Source organism: Odocoileus virginianus, unplaced genomic scaffold (assembly GCF_023699985.2).
Source record: "Odocoileus virginianus isolate 20LAN1187 ecotype Illinois unplaced genomic scaffold, Ovbor_1.2 Unplaced_Scaffold_10, whole genome shotgun sequence".
NCBI classification, from domain to species: domain Eukaryota; kingdom Metazoa; phylum Chordata; class Mammalia; order Artiodactyla; family Cervidae; genus Odocoileus; species Odocoileus virginianus.
Window position 1 is genome coordinate 335,125 of NW_027224272.1, and position 8,850 is coordinate 343,974.

At 41.0% G+C, this 8,850-nt stretch overlaps 1 non-coding gene across 1 annotated transcript; it reads left to right on the top strand.

Annotated features, from left to right (window-relative positions):
* The first annotated feature begins 355 nt into the window (after positions 1 to 355).
* LOC139033486 (U6 spliceosomal RNA) lies at positions 356 to 463 on the top strand. Its single transcript, XR_011486042.1, has one exon. It is a non-coding gene; the product is annotated as a U6 spliceosomal RNA (small nuclear RNA).
* The last annotated feature ends 8,387 nt before the right edge of the window (positions 464 to 8,850 follow it).

Sequence of the window (8,850 nt, forward strand, 5' to 3'; positions counted from 1 at the left end):
AATATGACTGTGTCCTTAAAAACAAAAACAAACAAACAAAAACATACATAATTGAACAGAGATAGACACAGAAAAAGGAAGAACATCATGTAAACATGAAGGTAGAGGTGAGGGTGATGGATCTACCAGTTAAGGAATGCCAAAGACTGTCAGCAAAGCAACAGAAGCAAGAAGACAGGCATAAGACGGCTTTGTCCTCACAGCCCCCAGAAGGAACCTTGCCAACATCTTGATCTTGGGCTTAAAGCTTCCAGAATTGGGAGAAAATAAATATTTGTTGTTTAAGCCACACAGTTTGATACTTTGTTACAGCAGGTATAAGAAAGGAATACAATGATCACAACTAGGATTGCCCAGGCTCCCTTGGTCAGCCTTGATCACTAACACTGGAATGATAGAGACAAGATTGCCATGGCCCCCAAGCAAGGATGACACACAAATTCAGGGAGTGTTCTATATTTTGGAGAATGAACTGGAAGGTTAGGTTTGATATCCATACACTACTATGTGTAAAATAGATAGTAGGAATCTGTGGAGTAGCTCAGGTTGCTCAGTTCAGTGCTCTGTGATGACCTAGAGGGGTGGATGGGGGAGGGGAGGGAGGCTCAAGAGGGAGGGATATATGTATACTTACATATATTTTACATACATATTAATTACATACATATATTTACATACATGTATGTATACTTACATACATTACATACATATTACATACTATATACTTACATAGTTTCTAACTAACACAGCACTGTAAAGCATTATCCTACAATTAAAAATAAAAGAGACTAGGATTGGCCTAGATACCAGCAGAATTGTCAAGTAACTCTATTCATCCTGGCCTTTCTTTATCAGCCCTATTTCCCGTTTGAGGTGCCAATGTTTCAGAGCTAACCCGTCTGCTGTCAGTTTGACAGCACCCTTCTGCTGTTCAAAAATTCATTTGTGAACTCTTTCTGGTTCTAACACATGTTAGAAGATATTCAGGGAATGCAGTCTTTATACTGTGAGTTCATGCATTAAGTTAACAAATGGCTTGCATGCATCTACTATTTAAAAGCCATTCTTCCAGGTGCTGGGCATGTATCACTGAACAGGGAAAAAAAATCCCTGTCCTCACAAGAGTTTATATTCCAGTGGATTTATAATCTGGACTTGAACTCAATCCCCAAATCCTTATTTTACACCAAAAAGTGAAATGTGCTTATTCTCAAAAAGAATAAATTCTAATTAAATCCATCTTTCTCGAAGTACCTTACAGGAAAACTCCATCAGAATCTCTTAACATGCTTGTCCAAATAAAGATTATTGGGCTTCACAGTAGGCCTACTCTGTTAAAGTCTAGAGGGTGGGCTGTAGTAATTTTAACATTCTTAGCATGAATGTCCCTTAATCTTAGTCCTTTTTCTAGACTAAAGAGAAGGAGGTAGAGGTCTGAGATCTCAAAGGGAAGGAAGCTAATTCACAGGGAGATGGAATGAGTTCATGTTTCATAAACAAATGTTTACTGGGCATCCAAAGACAATGGGACACAGAGAGGACACCAATCAAATAGGCTTTACTAGGTTTCTCGCTGTCTATCACTTTATTAGAGTTTTCTCTAACTGTGGGCTTCCCAGGTGGCTCACTGGCAAATGCAAATTTGATCTCTGAGTTAGGAAGATCCCCTGGAGGAGGAATGGCAACCCACTCCAGTATTCTTGCCTGGGAAATCCCATGGACAGAGGAGCCTGGTGGGCTACGGTCCATGGGGTCACAAAGAGTTGGACACAACTGAGCACACACACGCGCTAATTATAGGTGATAGCCCCTTCCGGGGACAGGTCTCCTATTTAAAATTGTTTTTTAGGCTGTAAGAAGGAAGTAAATTGTTCTTAAGTCTTTTGGGCCTTGTTTATTTTCAACTGAAAATAATCCACATACCAGAGTGACACATCTGGGGGTGGCCTGCCCTGAACCCCACCACCGGTCTGTTAGCACAGAAAATACAGTCAGTGTCAGTCATTAGCAATGGTTTCAGCTAATCAGAGTAAACCAATCTCTACTCTAGCTGAAATTCATTCAGCTATTCAAGTTATCATCATCATATCAAAAAACAGAATAGAAGAAACAAGCAAAAAATTAACACAAAAAACTCCACCCCCAAATCTCTATCGCAAAGGAGATTTCTAAATGGGCTCTTTGTCATTGCATTTGGAATTTGAATTTAATTTGCATTTATCTCATGATTAAGCCTTTTGGAAAACAGACTGACATTTCAATAAATTTTGAGTAGCCTTGAAGCAGAATTTCTTACAGAGACTCTGAGAAGTTTATTAATCCATACCCTAAAGGACTCTGTGCCCTCGGGTAGAGACTTCCCTACCTTTCTCATGCAAAAAGTCATCAATAGTGGGCAATCTTTCAAGATGTAAGGTTACCAACAAACATTGGTAGAACCCAGTCCCATCCCCCACATTCAATTTAATAGTTTGCTTTCTGCAGGTAGCTGGGGCAATTAACAGACAAAGGAATTGCTCAGACCACACAGGAAATCTGCTTCAGTTCAATCATGGATTCCTGAATGTTATCATTTGACGAAAATCTGACATAACAGTTCTACCCAACTTTCTCCATTTCTGTTTCATCCAAAACACTGGCAATATGAAGCACAAAGGTGAAGGGTTATTTGTAAAGGTGAATAATTTAAAATGAGTTGGGACATAGGTTTCAAAGAATTCACAGAATTCAGAGTTCATAACTGGAAATTGAATGAATGCTTAGCTTTAGTCTGTCTTGGTAACTGTGATATATATTCCACCTTCACATGTAAAACAGATTGTAAGTAAGATTAATAGATTAAGAAGAACATTCATCTTTGCTAAATAGGTCAGTATCATTCTGAACACTCTATACACAAATATGAAGTCAAAGTATTCATCTATACAGGTAAAAAGTATTCTGATCACCAATACCCATTCTGGGACAGGGAGAGCGGGGTGTGTGTGGAGGGTTTCCTCACACCAATAAGCAATTCTCTGTGACACCAGTTGGGTGTCCCACAATTCAACTCACTTCTGATACTACCTACCTTAAAATAGCATCAGATACCTGGGTTATGGGATCAGTACTACAAGACTGCTACCCTTCCACCCCTAATGCAGAAGCCAGTTGCAAACCCAAGTTATCGCCTGTGCTTCTGACTGTCTGGCTATAGATCCGAGGTTCCAATGACTCCCTCCTTCCTTGGGTCCAATTAATTTGCTAGAATGGCTCACAGAACTTAGAGAAATAGCTTACTTACTAGATCACTGGTCTATTATACGAGGATGTAACTCAGGAACAGCCAGATGGACGAGATGCAGAGAGAAGAGTGTATGGGACGGGACACGGAGCTTCCAGGCTCTTTTCAGGTGCGCTGCTCACTCTCCCCACATCTCCAAGTGTTCACCAAGCCAGAAGCTCTCCTACTGCTGTCCTTTCCGGTTTTGATAGAGGCTTCAATACAGAGGCAGCAGTGATTAAGTCTCGAGCCCCTGGTGATCGATTCAGCCCAGTCAGAAGTCAAGGGGTGGGACTGAAAGTTCCAACCCTCTATTCATAGTTGGTTCCTCTGGCAACCAGCCTCCATCCTAAAGGTGCTTTCATACCATTACCATTAACCTAGCAGCCTGTGGAAAGAAGCTCATTTTGAATAACAAGGCACCCATTTCACCTTTATGATTCTGAAGTGGTTTCAGACACTGACGACAGAAGACCAACTATTATCACAAAAGACTCCCATTACTCTTATTGTTCAGGCAATTCCAAGGGGTTTAGGAGCTCTGAGTCAGGAACCACGGTGAAGACCAACTATGCATTTCTCCCAGATCACAGCATTCAAAAAAAAAAAAAAATCTCAAAAGGTCCTGTTTGTTGTTTAAAATAAAATCTTACAGAAATTAGGCAAATCAGAAATCACCAAGCTTGTGCCTGAAATGTCAGAGCTAATTTAAATGAAAGACTGGCAACATCTGGTGCGACAGTTACTCTTTTTCAGTTTCAATATCCCTGTCTGCCCTTTATGCTACAAGGAAAATTTTAAGCATGCCCTGGATGAGGACATTATGAAAGGAGAGAAGATTTCAGCTAAACCTTTGTCCACTGAAAGGTAAAAATACAAGAAAATATTCTCTTGCTTGTTAATGCTTTATAATGATAAGTGCAGAGTTTTCAGAGGGGACTTCCCTGGTAGTCCAGTGGTTGAGACTTCTCACTTCCCCTGCAGGGGGCACCTGTTTGATACCTGGGAGGGACTGGCATGCCATGCCACCATCAGGGACTTAGTGGCCTTATTTTCATGTAAATTCTCTATAATTAGGGCTTCCCTGGTGGTTCAGCGGTAAAGAATTTGCTTGCCAATGCAGGAGACCCGGGTTCAATTCTTGGATGGTGAAGATCTCCTGGAAAAGGAAATGGCAACCTTGCAACTGCCTGGGAAATCCCATGGACCCAGGAGTCCATGGGGTCACAAAGAGTCTGAGCTACTATAACTTTCACTTTTCTCTATAATTAAGTAGAAAAGTGACTAGGTATGGGAAAAAGGAGTTTTAATCCTTGAACCAGAAATCAGGTACTAAGTAGGATTGTTGCTGTGTTAGTGTTTCAGTCATGTCTGATGCTTTTGCAACCCCAGGGACTATAGCCTGCCAGGCTCCTCTGTCCATGAGATTTTCCAGACAAGAATACTGAAGTGGGTTGCCATTTCCTTCTCCAGGGGATCTTCCCAACCAGGGGATCCAACCCTCTCCTCCTGCATTGTTAGGCAGATTCCTTACTGCTGAGTCACCAGGGGAGCCCAAACAGGTGGGATCAGTTCAGTTCAGTTGCTCAGCTGTGTCTGACTCTTTGCGACCCCATGGACTGCAAGTAAACTACAGTCTTAAGGATGGTATACTTATTTCCAACTGAATTTCCTCCAACTCCAAATCTGGCTGCTGTTGACGGTGGTGGGGCCGGTTCCCTGGCTGTGTGGGGAGGCTCTGCGTTCATTATGTTGCTGCCTCCTTGCAGAGATGATGAACCTGTTAAAGGCACTAACTGGGTAAACCCTAAACTCAATTCAGTAAAAAATGACAGAATGTGACTCAGTGGTTATTTGACCTCGTGGTCTCCGACCCTGTCGCTCCAGACCCCTCAGACAGAGAAGTGGGTTAATTTCCCTCCCTTCCTCTGCAAAGTGGCTGATGTGTGAATACATGAAGCTGGTGCACCCCAGCTTCACCTTGGAAGCCAGAAAAATATCCTGGGAGGAAATTCATAAAGCCACTGGACAGTAAAATAATTACATCCTAACTTCTTTCTCTTTTCTTCCTTTCTTGTTCCCATCAGTCAGTGCTGAATGAGGAATTTATAAAAATGAAGGGCCTGGGCATTCAGAGTGTTATAGCATGTGAGGAAGCATGTAGGATTCAAGGTTTATTGTTTTTATATGGTGCTCCTAAAGGCAGGTGCCAGCTGTCACCTCCTGTCCTCTGGTCCAGCAAAGTTGAAAAGGTGCCTGATTAGAGGGAAAGTTCATTTGGAGCAATCTGGGCACATTCATGAGTGACTGATGGCAGGATTCCTGTTGGGAAGCAGTTTTCCATGGACCACTCACATTTCTGCGTGTCTTTTGAGTAGAGGCACTGAGAGATTTTGCTCTAGACTCTCTTTTCAAGGATAAGATGAGAGCCTAAGATGAGAGAGATAGTGTCTCATAATTCCCTTGGTCAGAAGACAGATTTGTCAACTCTTCAGGACCATAAAGATAATGGGCAGGTCTGACAGCAAGCTCCTGTAAAGGATTTAGGTTCCTTACACTCAGGGTTCCTCAGTTGTGACAGAAACCCTCTGTGTGCATACTCTGTGGAAATGCTCCACACCAAACCTGTGAGACTTGAGAGACAACGGGAACAGATGCAAATATAAAGCTTATGCTGCCTGCTGTGTTCTGAATAATAAAGACCTTTGTCTCTGACCTTGGAGTACTGTGTCTCCTGCCAGCACCCATTAAAATGTGACAGACTAACTCCTTAGCTTGCAAGCAGGGTAGAATCTCAAACTAGTGATGGCTATTGACAAATATCTCCCCAGTGGTCGCTCTTAAAACTATGGGGCAATCTGTCCTCGAAAAATTATTTGAAAGGTATGCAGCCCCAGTGAACGTGCCAGAGCAAACATTTCCCAATCTTCCACCTTGAAATAGATCCAGTGATTGAGGGATCTGGCTGTTTAGACAATCTTTACTTTGCCTATATGTGTTTTCTTCCTGCCAGCATCTTTCTCACATTCTCTGATGTAATCATTGAATTTCATATAGATTTTTTTATGAAAGTACGGTACACTGTCTATACATTCTCTCTGATTTGTTAGTCCTTAAAACTAACCATAAGGTTTTGGGGGTGATTATATCAATATCTTGTAATCTAATGCAATGTAATCCCATTAGCACTGTCTGCTTTCATAGCTCCAAGTGTACCTGAACTTAATTTGCCCATGGTCATACACATGCACAGGAATAATTGTAATGTACTGCTTTCAGTAGGTGGTTTAAATGATATAGACATGTCTTTGTCTTCCTAGTTCCTTGGTTCCTGATGCGTGAATGTGTGAAAAACGACTTGACACTGAAATGGTTTTGGTAGGAAACAAATGTACCACAGACATGAAATTGAGAAACAATTTCCCTCTAATTTCAATGTAGGTTGTTTCTCAAACTGAGCAGAATCCTGAGGGGTTATTCCAAATGCAAAGGACTATCCGTGTCTCCTGCCTCTTATTTGTAGAAAAGTTGAAGTCTTTCAGCTCCCCTGAGGCACAAAAGAGTACATTCAAGCAGTCAGTTATTAGGACAATAGAGTCACAGAATCTTAGGTTCCTTCCTAAAGGACATAGGCAACAGTGTCTGATGAATATTGCTGAGCTGTTTTACAAACATGCATAACTGCCACCAGAGGGAAAAAACTAACTGCATCATGACCAGACTGTAGCCAGGACATAAGCTGCTTCATCTTGAGCTGTGCTAAATCAATGGCTAGCACAATTCCCAAAACTGGCCTCAAAGGAATGGGATTAACATTAGTGCTCATAATAATCTGTATCTTCATAGGCATCAAACTAATTGTGGCTTATTCTGCGGGCAACTTATGTTGTCAGCAAGGAGATGCTATGGACCCATGTTGACATGTTCCATTCAAAGTTCTTGATGATCTTTCTCAGCTAAAGCAGCTACAGATCAGCCTTTGCCCCTGATCCCATAGAAATGGAATGATGTCTGGCAGGGGGTATTTGTAAGCAGCTCCTAAAAGCTAACAGTAATAGACTCCATCAAGCTATATTTAACTTAACCTCTACACCAGGTACCCCCACGCTTCACTGGTCCAGTCCAAGCATACCTCTCAAATCTTTTGATCACACAATGCTTTGTCTAACGTGTTGTCTCTCTGTCTTAGACTGAAGAAGTAGGAATGAAGAATAAGTACTTAATGGATGAGTAGATCTTTTCCCCAGATTCCCCCTCGGTAACCCCATGAGCAGACTATGTGAACAAGATAGCACATGAAGAAAGATCACAAGAAGTCAACAAGTATGTGCACAATGGAAGATGGCAAAGAATATAAACTCCTACTTCAGTGACTAACTTCAACTAGCTTCCCTTAAAAAATTTTTATGACCAAGTAGAATCTTAAGAGTTGGTTCCGGGACATGAGTCTGCCATCTCCCCAGGTGGCCCACCTCCTAGATAAAGTAACTTTTCCTTTTCCAACCAACATTTGTCTCTCAAGTACTGGCTTTTAAGTGGCAGCTGAATCTGAGTTTGGTAACATTTCAATGACCATGGTCAAGTTAATTAATCTTTCAGGCATATCTGCTTATTTGAAGGGGATGGATTAAACTATTTTAAGAATAACTCTAAAGTCTTATGAAATTATACCTTTTTTGTTGCTGAGTACTATCATTAATATATTGACAATTCTTTCAGAAAGAGTGTTTTAGATTAAATTCTGATATTCATAATTTTCCATTGGCAATCAATCTATAATGAAGATAACATAAAGCAAAAGATTTGACAAGTAGCCATAAACTCAATCATGATACAAGATATCCCTAGCTTCTTCATGGCTATTAGATTCTGATTTTTAAGTAGTTTCTTGAAGTGCCTTATTACCTCTACTAGGTGATGTAAGTTACTTCTTTGATGATGAGATACTTCCTTAAGCAGTTGTTGTTCAGTCACACGTTGAGTCCGACACTTTGTGACCCCATGGACTACAGCATGCCAGGCCTCCCTGTCCCTCACCATCTCCTGAAGTTTGCCCAAGTTCATGTCCCTTAAAAAGTAAACACTATTAACTTCTCTATCATTGATTAAAACAGACAGTAACTTTACAAAGTTACAATAGAAGTTAAATAATTTTATAGATATGTCTCATTCAGCTTTTTTAATGATTAATGAAAAATTATTCCAGACAGAGAAAAGGCAGATCTGTGTAGGTTTTGTTTCAGAGTCTGTCTCTGGTACCAATCCTCTGTGATGCTCCAAACTCCCCAATTATTTGGTCTGTGCCACAAGCCCAGCACAGACAACGCCTCTTACTTTGAATGCATCTGTCCCTTTCCCTACAATTCAAAATGTACTACCCTTCCCAATAGTTCTTTGTGTCCTAGATCACCGACAATCAAAATTATTATTGTCTGTGAAGCTGTGCTGATGGCCCCAAGTCACTGTTTTCTGTTCATGGTTAGCACTCATTTCCACCACCTTTGGTTAGAGGTTTTCTATTTTCTGATAAGGGGCTAATCTGTACTCCATTGTATATAATCATGCTATCTTGCTTTATTTTGTTCTCC